Source organism: Acinonyx jubatus, chromosome D4 (genome assembly GCF_027475565.1).
Source record: "Acinonyx jubatus isolate Ajub_Pintada_27869175 chromosome D4, VMU_Ajub_asm_v1.0, whole genome shotgun sequence".
NCBI classification, from domain to species: domain Eukaryota; kingdom Metazoa; phylum Chordata; class Mammalia; order Carnivora; family Felidae; genus Acinonyx; species Acinonyx jubatus.
This window is the reverse complement of record NC_069391.1, coordinates 88,624,543-88,641,525: the sequence shown is the minus strand read 5'-3', so window position 1 is coordinate 88,641,525 and position 16,983 is coordinate 88,624,543.

The window sequence follows — 16,983 nt, the reverse complement described above, 5'->3', positions numbered from 1 at the left end:
GCACTTCGGGGGGGGGGGGAGGGGACATTGCTTTCTCTTCTTCTTCTTTTTTTTTTTTTAGTTTATTTATTTATCTTGAGAGAGACAGAGACAGCATGAGTGGGGGAGAGACAGAAAGATCTCTGTTCAGAGATCATGACCTGAGCTGAAATGAAGAGTCGGACACTTAACTGAGCCACCCAGGCGTCCCTCTCTTATTTTTGAACACAGGTATCAGATGAAATTAGTATCTGACTATTATTTGAGTTTTCCTTTCTCTGGGTATTACCTATGTTTATGGATCACTAATATTTCCTCTTCTCAAGATGGTCTACTCATATCCTTTGACTATTTCTCATTGAGATTGAAAAATGTTTTTCTTATTAATTTTTAGGGGTTTTTGGATGCTGTGGATATTACTTCTTATTTGTCAAATGTATTTCCTTGTTGGTCATTTGTTTTTTGACTTTGCGATTTTTTTTTTTTTTTTTTTTTTTGCCATGCAATTGCTTTGAGAAGAATGTGTCATCAGGATTTCCTGTGTTGTCTGCATACATGTTTAATTACAAAATCAAAAGGAAAATAATTTGAAAAAAGTACAAAAGTTGGGGCGCCCGGGTGGCTCAGTCAATTAAGCGTCCGACTTCGGCTCAGGTCATGATCTCGCGGTTTGTGAGTTCGAGCCCCGCGTCGGGCTCTGTGCTGACAGCTCGGACCCTGGGAACCTGCTTCTGATGCTGTGTCTCCCTCTCTCTCTGCCCCTCCCCTGCTCACGCTCTGTCTCTCTCTGTCTTTCAATAACAAATAAACGTTTAAAAACAATTGAAAAGAGTACAAAAGTAGATACAGGGCTGTATCAATTGGTAGCACTGTTTACCATGAAAAATAGAAATAACTTCCATGTTCAAATATTCGAGGTATAATTTACTTACGGCATGGTGGATGTTTTGCATTTTTCATTATTTTCCTCGTTTCTACCGTTTTCCTGTCTGAACTGCCAATGTTGCTGCATTTTTGTTTTCTATACTTTTCATTGCAAACACGAAGTGTTTTAACCACATATGGGTTGCAAAATTTCTTTCCTTTTAAAAAACTTGTTTTAATGTTTATTTTTTGAGAGAGACCGAGAAAGAGAGCACGTGAGTAGGGGAGGGGCAGGGAAAGAGAGAGAGAGAGAGAGAGAGAGAGAGAGAGAATCCTAAGCAGGCTCCACGCTGTCAGCACAGAGCCCCACGCGGGCCTCAAACCCATGAACCATGAGATCATGACCTGAGCCAAAATCGAGAGGCAGACACTCAACTGACTGAGCCACCCAGGTGCCCCTGGATGCCAAAATGTCTTACCGGCTTGCCTGAGATACCAACCGCCAAATGTAACACTGTTTCTATAGGAAAATAAATTCCACTGGGAAAAACAAATCTGGAAGCCCAGTTTGGGGATGTGCAAACTGAGGCTGCCTCTGTGCCAGACCATTTAGGTGGGAAATGAGCGAAATAAAACAAATAGGCCAGGACTTCCTGTGACGACGTCTACCAACTTTTTCTTAGTTCTTGGGATTTTTTTTTTGGGGGGGGGGTGTTCTTTTTCTCCTTCTTTTTGGATTGCTGGATAATAGTCACATTTGGACGCTTCCGTTAGATTCCCTACATCTGCCAGAAATTGGCATCATTCCATTGTGCTTGGCTAATTCAGTGGCGTCGCCTCCTGTGGAAATAGCTGCTTCTGGCAAAACTGTTTCGTTTATCATTTAATCAAAACATTTGCATAGTTGTAACTGAGTTAGAAAGCAAAAGTGGGGTTGATCTTTTCTGCAAAAAGACGAGTCAAATCAAGGAATGCTTTGAACCGTGAACTGAAATTTAATTAAATATTGGAATGACAAACATTTCGCAGGGCACAGACGTCTTCAAACAATGGTTAAATAATGCACAAAAGACATTACAGTTTTACATGTAGACAACATTTAATGGTGACACAACGAATGTGTCCCCAGATCTTCAGAATGTGTTAGCAATGCATAGTTTCCTCATCTGGGGGGTGAGTTGCTCTGTGAAGATGCCTTAGATGATGCTTCTGCTTCTCAGATTTTGCGGCCGAATGGCCTTGGAGGAGATTGGAGAATCTAGACCCCGCCCAACACAGAGGTCGCTCCCCCTTCGTGCAGAGAGACAACACCGATTTTAGGTTCTGCCCCCCAGGTACTGATTATGCTGCCTACTCCCTGCCTACTTTTTGTGTAATGTTTTATTTATTTTTGAGAGAGCACAAGTTGGAGAGAGAGGGACAGAGGATCTGAAGTAGGCTCTGCACTGTCAGCACAGAGCCTGACACGGGGCTCAAACTCATGAACCATGAGATCATGACCTGAGCCCGAAGTTGGAGGCTCAACCGACCGAGCCACCCAGGCGCCCCACCCTGCCCACTTTTTAAAGGGCGCCCTTTAGAAAAGCCACTGCATGTACCCAGTTGGATGGTCCTCTGGTTCTTATCCAATGGATTCTACCTGCTTTCCCCTCATCATCAGAGAAGTCACCATTAGTTTTCTGTATTTCTGCTTCCTTCTCCCCGCCAAAAGGGCTTTTAAAACTAAAGTTCAGCCTCTTAAGCCTCCTGTGATTCTTCATGAAAATACACCGTTATGAAGGGTTTGCTGCAAATCACCACATGGGATCTGCAAACATAGGAACATAAAATCATTACGAAGTCTCCTTGTGGCTGCTGGGGGTCCTGGGGAGCCGGGGGATGCGCGGGGGGGGGGCATCCATGTCCCCTCCCCTCCTGCTTGCCCCTGCAGACGAGGCAGAGCCCATCAGAAAGCCATTCGACGTGGTACGTGCCTGTCAGTCTTGGCGCAGAGAGAGACGGCAGAGGGTGATGATGGAGGGGTCTCCGGGGGCAAAGGGAGAGTTCCCATCTGTGAAAAGGAATCAAAAAGCAAATGGGAGTTTGGCCAAGTCACAAAAGTGATCCCTGGGGCTTAAAGAGCGCGTGCCCCAGGAGATTTTGCAAACTGCACAAAAGCCCTTCTCATCCTGGTCTCACTACGTCTTGTCACCGAAACGCCTCTGGATCAAGGTCCTTTCCAAATTATACTTAACGGAAATGCACACTTTCCTAGTGGTCTCATTAAATCACCGTTAGGCAGGTAAGCTTCCCCAAACAGGTGTGCAGAAATACATACATGTTAAAATGCAGAGGGCAAGACAGGGTTGCTGTGATCATCGGGGTGGTGGGGGAGGGGGGCAGAAAAAGTAGATGGAAAGGAATCCGTGTTTTTTCACGTTTATTTGTTTATTTCTGAGAGGGAGAGAGAGCATGCAAGCAGGGGAGGTACAGAGAGAGAGGGAGAGAGAGAATCCCAAGCAAGCTCCACACTGTCAGTGCAGAGCCCGACATGGGGCTCAACCTCACGAACCGTGAGATCATGACCTGAGCCGAAATCAAAAGTCAGTCGCTCAACCCATCCCGGAGCCATCCAGGAGCCCCTCGTGGTGTACTACTCCATGTGGCTCTCCGCGTCCATACTCCTTGAAATCAGGGTTGCAGCTCTCGTCATCCACAGGGTGGGTATTTGCACCACGGAAATCAGTAGACAACGACACAAATTGTTTTCGATGCACTTGGTTGTTAAGCATTTACTAGCATAGCGCGACCAGCACATTCGGAGGGATGCGGGTTAGCACAGGGGGGAGTTCAGGTGATTTCCTAGCTAGCAATGCTAAAGAAAAGTGTGTAACTCTTCCTTATTGGTTTCTCCTCCCCCGGAAGAATGAAAAGCAGGATCAATTCAATTCAGGAAGGGTTCAAATCAATTCAATTTTTGAAGGTGACAGCCTGTGTGTTCAGTGCCGGAGTAGACACTTAGCATGAATGCTTAAAGTTGTTCATGCAAACAATGCCTCTTTCTAGAATCAGGATTAAGTGATTCACAGAAGATTCTTCTATTTCAATGAATCTATTCATCTATAAAGAAATACTTCATACAAGGCCCAGGAGCCAAGATGATTGTTTTTCTCCAGATTGTGAAATTGCAACATCCTCTCCCCTATTTACCATTCAACGCACTCAGGCCATTCAATGCGCCTGTGTGAGCTCTTCCCAAGATGTAAACAGATTTTTGAAATGTAGATAATTGATGTTTGATGGAGTTCTTCCTTGTCGCCAGTTAGAGAACTCAAATATGTTATTCTTGACTCTTCTCAGAGATCTAAAGCCATTGTCTTTCATTAAGCCCTATGCTTATAAGAGCTGCTTGAATCAGTCCCCAAGTCGGTGGCCCTGCTTCCTTCCACCCTCGTGTGAGTGGCCGTTGTGCATAGCAGGACACGGGAGGAAAGTCACAATCTCGAGGAAAATCCTTCCCTTTATTTTGACCCGTCATCTCTGCTGAACAGTGCCGTAATTTTGGTTTAATCTTGAAAATTATGGCCACTGTTAATTTTCAACTTATTAGAGAGATTCCGTCTGTTTGCACAACTGTGGAAGGGGTTTGGAGACCCCACATGAAAGCTGCTATTGATGTGAAATGGTCCAAATCTCTTGGTGGTGTTTACAAAGTGGGGGAGCTGTCATCAGTGAGCCATTAAGACAGAAACGCTAGGTGGATTTGACATTTGAAAATCATGTAATTCACCATATCAACAGATAAAAAAGAAAAATGATATGATCATGCCAATCAATGTAGAAAAAGCACTTGGCAATAGAAAACATGAACAAACTTCTAGCCAGGCAGACCAAGAAAAAAAGATACTGAAGTCATAAATTACCAACATCAGGAACCAAAGAGAGGACATCGTTACAGATTCTACAGTCAGAAAATATACAATAAAGAAGTATTATGGAAAACTTCTACTAATAAATGTGACCATTTAAATTAAATGGAAAAAGTCCCCGAAAGACTACTGAAGCTCACTTTAGAAGAAACAGATAACTGGAATAGTGCTACATCTGGGAAAGAACCGAAAATTGAATTCGTAGTTAAAATTTCGGGCAAAGCAAGTGCCAGCCCCGGATGGCTTCATTAGTGAATTCCACCAAACATTTGAGAAAATAACAATGTTAATTCTCCATAAACGCTTCCAGAAAATGGAAGATTAGGGGAAATTTTCCAACGCATTTTAGGAGGTCAGCATTACCCTATAACAAAACCAGACAAAGACGTTATGAGGAAAGAAAACCAAAGACCAAATTCCTTCATGATCGCAGATGAAAAATGCTCTTAAGAAACCTAACAAAATTAATCTAGAAATCTAAGAAACAGGATAATGCATCGTGACAAAGATAAGGACGTCTGTTGTCACCACTTAAAACCCTCACTGGCTCTTCTGGCCAGTGAACTATGGGAAGAAAAAGAAATTGAACACATACGATTGAGAAAAGGAGCAGTATAGCTGTCTTTAGTTAGAAAGAACATGACTGTGTTTGTAGAACGTCTTAAGAAATGTAGAAAAAAAAAGCCTCAGAATAAGTGAGTTTAGTTAAGATTATAGGACGCGAGGACAATGTATACACAAATTAATTATCCAGCTTGGTCTCCAGTCCAGACCAGAAGGGATAAGCTCCTTTCTCTCTGCTTCTGCCCACTGAGAACAATCAGGACCTTGTAAATAACAGAAAGGGAAACTAAGAGAACTTTGAAATATGGTAAAAAGAAGTCATGCTGGCTTGGAACCCTGGGACTGGAGGAACAATACAACAGCGGGCTGTTTCCTGACCCCCTTCTTCACCCAACAAAACCAAGTGCCCCGGGCCTGGTGTTCCCCAACCCTCAAGCCATAACACGAGGCAGACCCATTCTTCTTCCGGATAGAGTGGGATTCCCAACCGTAATGCCAGGTGAGTCCAGAAGCACCAGCAAGGGGGATCAATCAGGAGCCCACCCTTAAAAATGGCTCAGGAGCATTCTTGAAACAGAAAGGAAAGGATAAAAGAAGGAATATTGGAAGATCAGGAAGGAAGAAAGAAAACAGAAATAGGAGAAAAAATGGCTACATAAAATAGGCTCTCCTCCTCATGAGTTTTAGAAATTACATTCAATGATCAAAACAAAAATCATCCGATATTCTAAACAATCAAACTTAAGTGCAGGGAAGTCAAAAAGGCTTAAATGAAGGTAAAATATCCATACTTCACCCAAAGTGGTAACATGATGAAACCAGCAGATCGCAATGAGTCGCATATGTATATTTTAATGCCCGGAGGAAACTATACAAGGGAATAAGAAAACTATACTCCAAATACACTCAAATACACTATAGATAAATCAATGTGAAATCCTAAAAAATTTTAAGTAATCTAGAAGAAGGCATGAAAAGGAAAAAGAGAAGAAATAAACAGGAAACAAACTATACAATGGCAGAGCTAATCCCTAGTATATAACCATTTTCCTTTAAGGTAAATGGGCTAAACATACCTCAGAAAAGGGCAGGAACTAACTGAGTGAATAAAAAACCCCAAGCCCTCTCTAAACCCGAGACACTCATCTCAAATTCAACACTGGTAAACTGCAAGTAAAAGGATGGAACATGATATACCATGGAATCATTTTTTAAAAGCCATGGGTGATTATATAAATACCAAATTAAGTAGATTTCAGGGCACAGAAAATCACTAGAGATGAAGAGGGGTATATAAAAGAGGAATATTGCATGATAATTAAAGGACCAATCCACTGGGAAGACATAGCGATCCTAAATGTACACTCGCCAAACAACATAGCCTCCAAATATATAGTGCAAAAACAACAGATTTGAAAATCCTAAGTTATGCTAGGAGATTTCAACGTCCCCTTCTCAGACACCGATAGAACTACCCAGGAAAAAATCAGCAAGGATATATGAAGAATAACACTACCAACACGATGTGCCAGCAGATTCAGCGTCAGAGCTGAATGCTTACTGTGTCCTCACGGGGCAGAAGGGGCAAGGTGGCCATCTGGGGTCTCTTTAAGGACACCACTCCCGTTCACGAGGGCTCCACCCTCATGACATAATCACCTCCCCAAAATCTCCCCTCCTTATGCCATCCCATGGTGAGCAAAGATTTCAACATATGAATTTTGGGCATTCATATGTTGGACACAGACATTTAGTCCATTAAAATCCTGCTGACTTCAGAAGGGCAAGGGAATGCTGTTAACAGCTCGTATGTTAAAACTGACAACTTACAGGGGTGCCTGGGTGGCTCAGTCAGTTGGGCATCTGACTTCGGCTCAGGTCATGATCTCGCGGTCCGTGAGTTTGAGCCCCGCGTCGGGCTCTGGGCTGACAGCTCAGAGCCTGCAGCCTGTTTCAGATTCTGTGTCTCCCTCTCTCTCTGACCCTCCCCCGTTCATGCTCTGTCTCTCTCTGCCTCAAAAATAAACGTTAACAAAAATTAAAAAAAAAAAATTGACAACTTACATGAAATGGACCAATTCCCTGAATAGTGCAAACTACCACAATTCATCCAATATGGAACAGGTAATTTGGTTTTGTAACTGTGAAGGGAATTGAGTTTATAATTTAAAATGTCTTGAAAGAAGGAACCTTCAGGCCCAGCTGGTTTAACTGGAGAATTCTAGTAAACATTGTATAAACCAATTCTACACGTTCATTTCCAGGAAACACAAGAGGAAGCATTTTCCACCTCATTCTATGAGGCTGATACCAAGTGTAGACAAAGACAGTTCAGAAAAAGAAAAGTCGCAAACCAGTATTCCTCATGGACAGAGATGCAAAGATTCTTGACAAGTATTAGCAGACAGAATTGATCACCATTTAAGAATTACACACCATGACCAAGTGGGATTTATTCTAGATATGCAAGCCTGGTTCATATTTAAAAAGCAGTCACTGTAATCCACCATGGTGACCTGCTAGAGAAGAAAAATCATATGACCATATCAATTGACGTGGAAAAATCATTTGACAAAATTTACCTCTGCCCCTCCTCTGCTCACGCTTACACACTCTCTCTCAAAAAAAAAAAAAATAGATAAATAAAATTTAAAAAACAATGAAAAAGCCAACCCCCCCCAAGTTATATACCAAATAACTTCATTTAAATAATATTCTTGAAATAAGATTATGGAGATGGAGAGTTGATACTGGTTGTTGAGTGTGAGGGTTGGGGAGGGGAGGTAGTTGTGGTTATAAAAGAGTAACACAAAAGGGGCGCCTGGTTGGCTCAGTGGGTGGAGCACGTAACTGATGGTCTTGGGATGGTGAGTTCAAGTCCCACGCTGGGGGTAGAGATCGCTTAAAAATAAAACCTTTTTAAGAAAAGGGCAACACAAAGGAATCCTTGTGCTGATAAAATTGCTTTGTCCTTTGAGTGCGGTGAGGGTTACACAAACCTACACATGTGATAAAACGGCAAGGACATGCACGTGCACGCACATGTGCACACTCACGCATGCACACACATGCACGTGCACCCACACACAAACAAGCGAGTACAAGTAAAACTGAGGAGATCTCAGTCAAATTGGTGAGGTGTGTCTCTGTCAATATCCTGGTTGTAGTATCGTAACTACAGTTTTGCCAGATGTCACCATTGAAGAAAACTGGGTGAAGGGTAGAAAGAATCCCTGTTTTATTTCTTACAGCTGCACATATATCTACAATGATCTCTCAACAAAGAACTTAATTTAAAAAGCCAACTGTTTTTCATGTTATTACCAATGAATGATGGGAAATTGTGCTAGAATAATAATTATATTTACGGTGACATCAAGATATGAAATAAAAATGAATCTGACAAAAGTGTGCGAGATGTGTACCCTGAAAGCTACAAAACGTTGCTGAGAAAGATTTTTAAAACATCTAAATAGGGGCACCTGGGCGGCTCAGTTGGTTGAGCATTCAACTCTTGATTTTGGCTCAGGCCATGATCCCAGGGTCGTGGGATCAAGCCCCGTGTCAGGCTCTGTGCTGAGCGTGTAGCCTGCTTAAGATTCTCTCTCTCTCTCTGTCTTCCCAAGTCCATCTCTCTCTAAAATAAAAAAAGAAATCTAAATAGAGCAGAGAGATATCATGTCAATTGGTTGGAAGATTCAACATTATTATGGTGTCACTTATCCCACATTGTACAGATTCGATGGAATCCTTACCAAAATCTCAGAAAACTCTTTTGTGGTAATGGTTATCCCGATCCTGAAGTTTGTGTAGAAATGGAAAGGTCTAGAATAGCCAAAACAATTTTGAAAAAGAAGAATTTGGATGACTTCCATTACCTGATTTCAAGACTTACCACAGTAATCAAGACAGTGGGGAACTGGCATAAAGGACAGACACAGAAATGTGTGGAATAGAAGAGAGAGTCCAGAAATAGACCCATGGGGTCTGCGTTTCTTCAACACTACAAAATGCAATTTAATTGGAAAATAATAACATTTTCAGAAAATGCCGTTATAACAAGTGGATACCCTTCCACACACAAATGAACCTGAACACTTTCATCATATATAAAAATTAACTCAAAATGGATCATAGACCTAAATTTAATAGTTAAAACTACAAAATGAGAAGAAAATCTTCACGACCTTGGGATCGACGATAGGGTAGCAAAAGAATGATCCATAAAACTAAAAAAGTTGGACAACTGGACTCCAAAATTAAAAACCATTGCTTTTCAAAAGACAGAGTTAAGATAATGAAAGCATGCCACAGCCTGGGAGTAAATATTTACAACACAGAGCTCTGACGGAGGATTTGTATCCAAAATATATAAAGACGGTTTCAATTCAAAAATAAAAAGACAAACAAACAAGAGGCATAGGTTATAGTTAAGCATACACTTCTATGACCTGTAAGTTGCACTCTTAGGTATTTTCCCAAGAGACATGCCATCAAAAAGAGATAGGCAAATAGCAAATTAAAAAAATGAAAGTTACTCAATATCATTAGTTATTAGGAACAGTGAATTAAAAATATGAGATACACAACCACTGAAATGGCTAGAAAGACTGGCAATACAAAGTGTCGGACATGGTAGGGGTCAAGTGCAATCCACCCTCAGACGTTGCTGGTGGCAGTGGAGGATGATATAACAACTTTGGAAAAGAGTTTGGCAGTTCCTTGTAAAGTTAGCCATACATATACGACCTAGTAATTGTATTCCTAGGTATTTCCCTCAGATAAACGAAAACATAAGTTCACACAAAGACTTAAATACAAAAGTCCATGTCAGCTTTATTCATCATAACGCAAAACTAGACGCAACCCAAGTGTCCATCAACCAAGGAATGGCAAACACACTGTGGCATACTCATGCAATGGAAAAGAAGGGGCGTGGTTACACACGACAGCATGCGTGAATCTCAGAATAATTAATTGGTGTGAAAGAAGTCAGACACAAGACAACACCTACTGCATGGGTCGGTTTATACAGAATTCTAGAGAAACATTATAGCAATACAAAGCAGATCAGAGTTTGTGCCAGGGGCCAGAGGATGGGAGAGGAGATTGGCTATAAAGGGGCGTGCTGGTGTGCTACATCGTAATTGCGGTCATGTGTTACATGTTGTGTACAATTGTCCCAAATCATTAAATAGTACACTTTACATTGATTAATATTACTATATGTAAGCTTTACCTCAGTAAACCTGATATAATTAATGATCTCTAATTAAAGGCATTTGAGCTACCAAGGTAGCGAAGAAGGATGGGCAGTCTCAATGAAGGAGGAAATCTAGAATCGACAGGCACCCGTAGGGCCTGAGGTAGCATGGAACTGCCCGAGGAAGACAAGGGGTTGACGGTCCTCCTGCTGCAGACAGACACACACATACACACACACTCACAGTACAATGTGGTGAGTGCCAGTCAAAGCATGTGGCATGCATGAGGACCTCATACCCTAATTAGCAGTAGGATTTTTCAATTTTTGTTTTAAATTTTTTGTTAATGTTTATTTATTTTCGAGACAGAGAGAGACAGAGCATGAACGGGGGAGGGTCAGAGAGAGAGGGAGACACAGAATCCGAAGCAGGCTCCAGGCTCTGAGCTGTCAGCACAGAGCCCGACGCGGGGCTCGAACTCATGGACCGTGAGATCATGAGCTGAGCCGAGGTCAGACACTCAATGGACTGAGCCACCCAGGCGCCCCTCAATTTATATTTTAGAGCAATCTTGTTGAGGTATAATTTCCATTCAATAAAACACTTCTGTACATTGGATGTGTTTTAGTATATTTGTTCAATTGTGCAACCATCACCACAATCCATTTTTTGAAAACTTCCATTACTCTAAGAATTTTCTTCATTGCTTTTTGCAGACTGCTGTCCCTCCAAACCCCAGCCTTGGGCAACCGCCGACCTCCTTTATGCCTCAGTATTTTGCTGAAATTGTGAAATTTAGAAATTTCACATAAATGGGATCACATAATATGTCATCTTTTGTATCTGGCTTTTTTCATTTTAGCATAATGTCTTTGAGATTCACCCATATTGTTGTACGTTTCAGTGGTTGGTTCATTTTTTTTTTTTTTGGATGGTATCCCATTGAATACCACATTATCCCCTGACCAGTTAATGGGCATTTAGATTTTTCCAGGTTGGGGCTATTTGAATAGTGCTGCTCTGAAATGCTGGTCCAAATCTTTGTGTGGACATATGCTTTCATTTCTCTTGTGTCCAGATCCAGGAGAGCGATGGCCGAGTGCACTGGAGAGTGTGTCCAACCTTTACAGAACTAACGACATGGTTTGCAAAGTGGCTGCACCACGTCACATTCCCACCATCGCCCTCTGAGGGTTCCAGTCTCTCCACGTTGATGTAGTGGAAATTCTTCAATCCTGACCATCCTGGTAGGTAGCTGGGGAAATCTTGCTGTAGGGTTAACATGCACGTCTGTAGCGATTAGTGATGTGACACATTTTCCACGTGCTTACTGGCACATATTATCTTTGGCGAAGCATCTACTCAACTCCTGTGCCCATGCTTTCATTGGGTTGTTTTTTCTCTTATGTCTCGCTCTAAGACTTCTTTATAAATTCTGAATACAAGTCCTTTATCAATGCATGAGTCACACCTATTTTCTTCCTGTCCCTGGCTTGTCTTTTCATTTTCTTCATAGAGTGTCTTGAAGAGGAAACTTCAATTGGAATTCCAATTACATTTTTTTCCCTGTTTTGAATCCTGCTACCAGCTTTTTGCCTAGTCTGAGATCACAAAGATTTTTTTTGTGCTTTTCTCTGTCGATGTTATAGTTCTAGCTCTTTATATTCAGCCAATTGTGTGTGGTATGAAGTAAAGGTCCAACTTAAATCTTTTGCATATGGACATTTAGTTATTTTAGCACAATTTGTAGAAAAGACCATCCTTTCCCTCACCGAATTCCCATGGTACTTGTGTTGAAAGTCAATAGACCACATATTGTGTGGATCTGTTTCTGGACACTCTATCTCGTTCCACTGATCTATGATATGTCTGCTCTGGCTCCAATACCACACTATCTTGATTACTGTAGCTTTAAGTAAGTTTTGAAATCAGGTAATGTAAGTCCTCCCACTTTGTGTTCTTTTTTATTAATTGGTTAATTCATTTGAGAGAGAGGCAGAGGGAGGGAGAGGGGCAGAGGGAGAGAGAAAGAGAATCTCTGCGCAGCACAGAGCCTGATTCCGGGCTCGATCCTGTGATCCTGGGATCAAGAGTTGAGTGCTCAACTGACTGAGCCACTCAGGCGCCCACAAAGAACTTTGTTCTTTTTTAATATTATTGTATTTATTCAAGATTCTTTGCATATTCGTGTACACTTTAGAACGAGAATGCCAATTTCTATGGAAAAAAATAAGCCTGCTGGTACTTTGGTAGAGATTGCATTGAATCAATAGATCAATTCAAGAAGAACAGAACTCTTACTGCGAGTCTTTCAACCGATGAACTTGACATAAGACTTTATTTTCTCTCAGCAAAGTTCTGTCGTTTTCAGTGCGCTTGTCTTGTGCTTCTTTTGTTAAGTGTATTCTTCAATATTTTATTGTACAGAAGGGCAACTGATTTTGTATATTGATTTTATATCCTGAAACCTTGGTAAACTTACTTATTACTTCTAGATCTAGTGACATTTCCTAGGGCTTCTACATAAACTTTAATGTTTTCTGTCAATAACGATAATTTGACACCTTTCTACCCAATATGTATACTGTTAATATTTCCCCCACTTTATTGCCATGGTTACATGTTGAGCTCATTCACAATTTAATCTTACAGTCTCGTGTCAGCTGTAAGATTTTTATAGACACCCTCTGTGAGGTGCTGGCAATTTCTGGTGTGTCCGAGTTAGTTGAGAATTTTTACCACAGAAGAGTATTTGATTTCGTTAAATGCTTTGTGTCCACTGGAATGATCGTATGTATTCACCCTTTATCTGTTAGTATGGTAGTTTGCATTAATTGATTTTCAGATGCTAACCCAACCTGTATCCTTACAAGGTTATACACCACTTGGCCAATCAAATTTCCTTACTTGATATGGGTCCGTTTAGATCATCTCTTTCTTCTTCAATCAGTGTTGACTATGTCTTTTTAGTAACGTGTCCATTTCATTCTGGTTTGGGGGTTTGTTTACACACAATTGCTTATAGTATAAATCCAGAATCTGTTAAATGTCTTTAGAGTCGGGGGGTGACATTACTTTTACAAATCTTGATTTGGGAATTGGTATCTTCTCTCTTGTTTTCTTATTCAGTCTACCTAAGGGCTTATTATTTTGTTGATCTTTTCAAGAAAACATTTGTTTTATTGATTTTCTGTATTGATCTTTTATTGTTTTCATTGATACCTGAGTTAATCTGCATGATTGCCAATTTCCATATGTTGTGCTTTCATTTTCATTCAGTTCGAGATATTTTTAATTTGGTTTGTGACTTCTCCTTTGATCCGTGAATCATTTAAAAGATATAGTATAACTTCCAAATATTAAACCCTTTTCCGCATTCATTTTTCTGGCTGATTGCCAATTTAATTCTATTTTGGTCATAAAACATCCTTTATGTGATTCTGAGTCTTTAAAATTTAGTGGTAGTTGTGTGGTAAGCTGCTGGTCCCCCTAAAGATACCCAGGTCCTAATCTGTGGAATCTATAAATGGAAACAGAGTCTCGGTGCATGTGATTAAATTAAACATCTGAGGGTATCCGGGACAACACAGTCACACGAGTCCTTGTGAAATGAGGACCCAGAAGAAGAGGTGATGTGAATGGACACAGACACCCAAGCAAGGCAGGCCCCAGCTGAGGCGTCCAGTGGCCACAGGAAAACAGAAGTCGTGCGGACAGATTCTTCCCTAGAGCCTCTGGAGGAAGCATGGCCTCCAGACATACTGACTTCAGACCTCGGGCCCCCAGAACAGAATAAACCTCTGGTGTTTTAGGCTTTGGCATTCATGGCAACCTCTTACAACAGCCACAGGAAACCAACACAACTTGCTTTTTGACCTGGCAGGGGGACCCTCCCACAGGATGTTCCCGTGGTCTTGAGAGGAATGTGTATCCTGCTGCTTTGAGGGGAGGGGTGTTTCACAGACGTCCATTAGGTCAGTTGGTTGCTAGTGTCGTTCAAGCTTTCTGTGTCCTTCCTGATTTAAAATTTTTTGTTGACGTGTGTTAATTTTTGAGAGACAGAGGGAGACAGCACATGAGCAGGGGAGGGGCAGAGAGAGAGAGAGAGACAGACAGACACAGAATCCGAAGCAGGCTCCACGCTCCGAGCTGTCAGCACAGAGCCCCGGGAAGGGCTCGAACTTGTGAACTGTGAGATCATGGCCTGAGCTGAAGTCGGAGCTTAACCGACTGAGACACCCAGGAGCCCTAGGATCATTTTTTTATTATCCATTTATTGATTTCTATGAACCTAGAACGTGTCTCTCACAGCCTTGAGCTGGACCTTGCTGACCTGCCTGACGAACTCTGCTGAACACGCCCTGGCAGAGAAACAGGTCTCAGGCCCCGCTGTTTCTCAGACGCTTCCCCAATCTCCACGCTTTCCTGCCTCGATTCCCCATGCCCCGTGTCCTTCCTGCTTCCTTGTCCAGAGCAACCCTGCTGTCTCATCCTGGGAGGTAGGGGTAGGAGGGTGTGGAGGGTGAGGAAGAGCATGCCGGGGTCTAAATGCTCCCCACACAGACGCTAGCCATCCGATCTGTGGACCCAGCCCGGCCCCGCACGCGGTACATCAGACCCCTGAGCCGTTCAGACTCTGCCCAGAAAGTGATTTTCTGCCTATTGGCGTTGTCCTGTCCAGGCACCGTAGGTTGAAAATGGGTTTCCCTTTCTAAATCAGTTACCAAACTATTCTCTGTGTTCTTAGCTCGCAAAACTCCGTCGAAACCCCTTGTTTTTCCATCACCTTCTGCACACGGCTTCCACCGCAGGGTCAAAATGGCTGCTGGAGCTCTAGCCGCCACATCTGTGCCACATTCAGCAAGGAAGAGAAGGACACGGGGCAGGGCCCACGCTCTTTATAGAGACGTCTCCGGAGGCCCCACCTGACACACTGCTCTGCTCTTACTGCCCGGGGCCTGGCCACACGGCCGCACTGAACGCGGTGAGAAGTGGGGTCTTTATTCAAGACAACCCATGGTTTTCAACCGGAAGCTGGGAGTCTACTGCCAAAGAAACAGTGGACAGGGACTGGGGGACTCCTCTCCGTCTGTCACACTCAGGATGACAGCAGTTTTGAAAAACTAACTCAGCACCTAACGAGCATGGCTCTTCATTGGAGTCTGCACACGGGGGCCAACAGAGGCGAGTGGCACCTACAGAGTACACGTTTTTGGTGCTTAGTGAATTTTTGTCAAAAGGATGAACGAATTTGAATAAACCACCGGCCTGAGGAGAAGGCCGGTTTCCTGTGTTTACTATAACCCGGGACGAGTGATCACAGCCGTTATTTTCCTGTATCGAGTTCATCGACAAATAGAAAATATCACCCTGCCTCTGACATTCCGTCTTCCGTCTTCTGTCTTGCTGCCATATTGTATTTGACCCCCTAGTCAGTGCCAAGGGCAAAGACTGGAGAGACCAGACAGAGAAATAGCTAGAAGTATTTGCTTGACTCACACACACCCACGAAGCCTCCCCCAGTGCAGAACCAGTGATAAAATAAGCACTAGCCGACCAGCCGTTGTCCTTGACCTTGAACCAGAAGCCATGGATCTCATGCCTGGCATTTTTCAAAGAGGTCGAAGCAGCTCTGTTTAAAAGAGCTGCCTGCCGTGGGATAAATAATCATTTTTATTACAGGGACTTAGCGGTGAGCCTGAGAGCAAAGTTCTTCATGAGCAGAGCACGGGGAGAATGCAGGAACGTTCCGTCCACCACAGCGCACACGATACCGCTGACAGACAATGGTGGTTCTCGAGTTACCGTAAAGGTGTGAGAGCTTAGTAAGTTACCTCCAGTGTTCCTAAAATCCTGCTCTTTGAATTAAATTTTTGAGAGAGAGAGAGAGAGAGAGGAGAGAATCTTAAGCCCACCCCACTCAGCGTGGAGCCCGAGACGGAGCTCAGTCCCATGATCCTGAGGTCATGATCTGAGCAGAAAGCAAGAGTCAGATGCTCAACCGACTGAACCACCCAGGCGCCCCGTCCTTCCCTTTGAAGAGAAGGAGAGGAGAGGAGAGGAGGGACTGGACGGGGAAGGTAGTTTGTTTAACCCACAGAGACATGTTCGTGTGTGCCCGTGCAACTTTTCTTTACGCTTGCCATAAAGATCAAAACAAAGACCCTTTATTCGTTCTGAAAATGCCTGTTACACAGGAGTGCTGTTAGGAGCTCACGATCTGGTGGTGGTAAGAGAGGCAGTTAGCAAGTAAGCAGTAAGTAGCCAGTAAATACCGCTGGAGTGGTGAGTGGGGTGGCTACGGGGAAGGCGGGGGCCTCTCTGGGGAAAGCACCTTCCATCAGAGACCTGATGCTTGATCACAAGCTGGTCACGCAGAGCGAATGTGAAGGGGTAGAGAGGGGGCAGGGTGAGTTCCAGGCCGACGGGTGCCCACGGCAGAGGCTGCTGGGACCGGGGTGAAG